Source organism: Notothenia coriiceps, unplaced genomic scaffold (genome assembly GCF_000735185.1).
Source record: "Notothenia coriiceps isolate Sejong01 unplaced genomic scaffold, NC01 NC01_scaffold00004495, whole genome shotgun sequence".
NCBI classification, from domain to species: domain Eukaryota; kingdom Metazoa; phylum Chordata; class Actinopteri; order Perciformes; family Nototheniidae; genus Notothenia; species Notothenia coriiceps.
In genome coordinates, this window is record NW_011337196.1 from 667030 (window position 1) to 672059 (window position 5030).

The following is a 5030-nucleotide window of genomic DNA, read 5'->3' on the forward strand; positions in this document are numbered from 1 at the left end:
CATTTCCCCTTCTACCTGTCCGTTAGACGAGAAGGCGTCGCGGCGGGGGGAGGGAGGCCGAACTGTAATAACCTTACATTTCGCATCTCGTATTAGTACTTTATTGTACCGTCCCAGGCAAGGTCCAACCAAAGTAGGACTAAAAGTTAGTTTTGTTTCACGAACCGAAAGTCTTATAATTTGAACAAAGCCGTTTAAGTCTACTATTTTGGGTTAAAGCTCCGAACATTGCGTATCTAATGTTCGCTCTCTTGCCTATGTGAATTGCAGCGTCGTCGTATTGTTGTCGGCCACAAAGAGCACTCCAAAGGGGGCCCTTTGTTTGGTTATGTGTGTTTGCGTTTTTATTGTTTGGTGTGGCGATATGTGTGTGTGTGTGTGGGCGCTCCGAAGGGGGTCTGGCATTTGGTTTTGCTTTTTATAGAAGGGAGGCATCATAAACTAGTAAACGAGGCGACTTATTAGTAGTCATAGCCTACTACCTACTAAGGTCTCTTCTGTTTGTGAAACTTCCGCAAAAAGAGTTTTACTACTGAGCCACTGTCAGGAGCATATAATTACACTGTATAAAGCGAATTATAAACCTCATGTTTGTCTGTTAGGACTATCGTAATCTTTCGATCCTTAGGGGAGTAAGGTCGTCACGATATGTTGAGTTTTACACAGAAGCCCAGGTTACGCCTGACTAAAAGCTATCTCGTCCAGTGTAAAACAGTAGAAACTTTTGGTCCACCTTTTATTGAAGCGTGTCGGTCTAAAAATCACTACAGTGATACAGTGTTTTCAAATTTGTACCTGATGTTACCTCCGCAAAAGTCCGTCCCCCCCCCCCTCACCACAACTCTCTTTCGCCTTGAAACCCCTAAATCGGAAACGTCTTGTAATGTAATGTACGTGTGTTTGGATATTTTATGTGATGTCCCATTGTCTTTTGGGGGTTCTTAGTATTGTCCCGCGGAAATTATCTGCCTACTAGCTGGTCGAAGCTAACTAGTCACACCTTATCGTGAACCGAGACAAAGTTGGGAAGGAAAACAATTTTTCATGTTTACGAACTTGTGGTAAAACTCACATACTTCAACGAAAATTTTCAAGGGTCTCGAAGACCACTATGCTACATTCTCTGTTCAGAGTTTTATCTACCGTACTGAACTCTTTTTACACTGTATATTATTGTCATTACCACTACTATTTTGACTGCTCATACTTTTGGAGGAGGTCTCGGACTATGTTCATAATCTGAAAACAATATGCGTAAAATTCAGGGTTACTAAAGTTACAGCCGGATGTTCCGCAGACTTGAGATAAGGGGTTTTTATTTATTTCACCCAGTCGACATAGAACCCACCAAATTAGAGGAGAACGTCGAGACAGTAAGAACGAAATCGGTGTCATTCGGATTCTTTTCGTAACTTTTTGTCCGATAGACGCTTACTTTACAATAATAATAAGGAGATAAAGTCAAGTGGAAGTCTCCTATTTTCACACACTTTTGAGTTATAATGTGTGTGTGCGGCGTGTCTCGACCTTCTAAACCTCTCATTTCCTTTTGATCTATACTTGAGGCCTTTCGATAGTCGTACCGTTTCGCTGTTATGTTCCTTCTTCACCTCCGATGAAGTCCGCCGACATTGTGGGCCCTTTGTACACGAAGCCTTGATTGCTTGTTCTGTCTGATGTTTCCTCGCGCCCCCCCCGACGCCCTCAGAGGCCGCACGCGTAGGACTCCCGTGACTGGCTATGACTGAGTCGTAGTGACATTCAATCATAAGAAGAAATTTATCTGAAGAGACAAGTAAATAATTTAGACATATTAACAAGACATCAATAACATCGTTTTAGCGCTAAAGACCTCTCTAATAATTTAAGAGTCTAGACGGTTGAGTTGGACATTGTGTCCAGAGTCCACCCAGTGAGCGGAGTTGGCGACGTAATTTTACCGTCCCTTGTGATGACGACAGCGGGTGGTCGACTTCTCTCACTTGTCTAATCCTCCGCCGCACGGGGGTGTCGAACCACTCTGAGTCGTTGAGTCCCACTAGGTAGAATACCCACCGAGAAGACCTCGCGTCGTCTGCTCTCTAAGCCTCGTGGTGCTCCTCCGGTTTAGGATGAAACTAACTCGATTCATAGCGACCACAAAAGAAACACAAATAAGTTAAGAGAAACCAAAAGCTCCGGGGAGTACGATATTACGTACAAATAAATGCGTAAGGGACAAGTACCCACGAGGAGAGCGGGTTAAGTGACCGAGCACATAGAGGATTAGCGTGCGGCAAATTGGCCGGACAGAGAACAATCAGGTGTACGAGGTTGACTCTAGGTTGTAGAGTCAACGTCACCGCGAGCACCTTGACGGCGGCGACGAAGTGCATTCCGAGCTGAAGTAAAGACGAATGCGAAGGGACGTCAGAGACCTCAAAGGAACGAGAGTGCCCTTGGACCTAGCTGAGGTAGGTTGTGTCGGTGGGTCGTCGAGAGATGTCGTCGGTTATAAGATGTATTTATCGTGTGAGTTTGGAAATAAAAGTTTCATATTCTGAAAGCCAAGACTTTGTTTGTTTAAAATCAAACAAAACACCCGAACCCCGAAAAAATAGTTTTTTACGCAAATCCAAGTTTATTTTTGAAATGAGCCGTTGCGACTTCCGACTGATTTCGATATAGCGGGTCACAAATATTAAGGATAGTGATTGCAAAACTTTAATTTCATTTCTCAGAAGCACAGGAGAGAAAGAACATGTTTGCCTCTCAGGGCTCCTGTTGACAATTGTGAGTAAAAATGAATCTAAATCACCTAAGAGCATTTGAAGGTGATTCCATCCTTTAAACCTCTTCAGCTTAGTTTCTCTTCTGAATACTGATGAGTATTGGCATTTTTCTGTGGCCGACCTCCCTTTTTCGTTCCACATTCACTGAGGGTTCTTACATCTAGTCCTACAATCATTCTTTTGGGGAGTTTGGGGCTAAGGACAGAGGATGTACAGTCTGTAATGTCCGCTGAGAGAAATTTGTAATTTGCGATGTTGGGCTGTATAAATTAAATTTGCCTTGAGTCTGATTGTGTATCTCCACCATGTACTGTCTCATTCTCAGTTCCTATCTCTAAGCCTCTTCATGTCTTTGTTTCTGCCTCCAGTCCCCTCTCAGCCGTCTGGTTTTGAGGCTGAGGCTGAGCTGGACTCTCGCATCATGCTGTCCTGGCTGTGGCCGGTCCAGGAGCCAATCATCAGCTTTGAACTGCTGTACTGGGAGGAGAGCAACCCTCGGGACAAGGTCACTACCACCTTTAAACTCTTTACGCTTAAAGAAATGGATGCATTTTAAGTCTGTGATTATTGTTATTCTTTGAATTATTGTTATTATTATTATTAAATGATACGTTTCACAGAGGATTTACATTTATTTTATTTATTATATTGCTATTTGTCATAACGCATTATTTTGTTGTATATTTGACGACACACCTTTTTGCTCCTTTTTCATTGGTTGTTACAACTTGTGTCCTTGTGAATGATTATAGGAAAGATTTCCCTTTTTATGTACAGTAGCAACAAGTACTGGTAAATGTAGTCAATATAATGAATTCCTCATTACATTCTATAACTTTAACTTGCTTGTGGAGCCCTCCCTGCAATACCTACATACTCTACCTACATCAGGATGCACTAACTCCTAAGGCCTGGCAATATTATTTGCTCGGCTAATTCAGCAGCAGCCTCAGCCTCTCTATACAGCTACAGTACAGTATACTCTAAATGATCTTATAATATGTCCGTGCCCCCATGGCAACCCAGATTCAGAGAGTCAAAATCAAAGCTGAAACTGCATGTAGTTGGTCATGGGTCCACCTTCCTTACCGTCTAGTGTCCTAACGGAACTAGATAAAGGGAGTCAATTTAGCACTACCGATCTCATTGTGTGTGTCGTGATTGAGAATTGTATCTTTATCTCCAAGACAAGACAACATCCTTATTTTACTACAAGCATCAGTGCCTTCTCTCCTCTGACTTATTTTAAGAAAGCACATGATAGGATTTTTGGTATTTTGATTGTGTTCACTTCATACTGAATTCAGGGATTGTCAAATAAAAACCCAGATAATAATAATAATAATGCTAATCACAATTATGACAATGGTCACAAATAACAAAAACTGTCAACATCCGATAATTAAAAGGGTTGGGGGTCACTTGTGTATATAGTGTTGCTTAATGATCTCATGGTTGAATTTTCTCCACAGCGTCATGCCACCTTTGGCCCAGCCGGCTCCTATGCAGTGGACGGTCTGAAGCCAGACACACTCTACATGTTCTCCCTGGCAGCAAAGTCTGTGATGGGTTTAGGAGTGTTTACTCAGCCCATTGAGGCCCGGACCGCCCAATCCAGTAAGTTCTAAAGCCTTTCAATGTCACCTTCACACATGTCAGTCAAAAATAAAACATGACTCACTGTTGCCTTTACATTTTGGTACATTCTATGATCCAACTATCAACTAATTACAAATGAACTATGAGCTGTCAACGCAAAGTCATATCCACTGACAGGTAAGTGATGTTGGACTGTAGTGTGTGAAGCAGCATCTGACTCTACCATGTATGAGTTCAACTGCAAAGGTAAAACATGAAAGGTCAGCATTTAAGTGAAAGATTTTCCTTCTTGGTGACTGTCCAAAAAGTTCAATCCAGCCCTACATTTACTGATGTGATGGGGAAAACATGCACCATTTGAAACTGAAGTGTAAGTGGAGTTTTTGTTTTTATTCTAATACCTTTTGTCTTTTACAAGTCAAATAGCAGAGTAGAATAAAAAGTGAATTGCTAGATCAAATCATATCAATCCCCCTGGCGCTTGAGCTACAAAAACAAAGCCCTTAGTCGTCATTGGTGCCAGTTTTCTCCGAATCCACAGGGTGCATATGGGCAAGACATTCTGTGAAAAAGCAAGAAGTCAATGGGTGTTATTAGAAGAACGCTATAAACATTTAACTTCTCAAGTCCTGGGAGGAAATGTAAACTTGAACGCCTCTA

The 5030-nt window shown here is 42.0% G+C and overlaps 1 protein-coding gene across 1 annotated transcript in view; it reads right to left on the reverse strand.

The window, feature by feature from the left end:
- egfra (epidermal growth factor receptor a (erythroblastic leukemia viral (v-erb-b) oncogene homolog, avian)) overlaps positions 1 to 4751 on the reverse strand; it is an 18461-nt gene extending 13710 nt beyond the window's left edge. Inside the window, exons 1-2 of the mRNA XM_010767633.1 lie at positions 4746 to 4751; positions 2449 to 2453 (exon numbers count right to left, since the gene is read on the reverse strand). The gene's annotated coding sequence lies outside the window, so the exon portion shown is untranslated. The remainder of the gene's footprint in view (positions 1 to 2448; positions 2454 to 4745) is intronic.
- Positions 4752 to 5030: the final 279 nt, after the last annotated feature.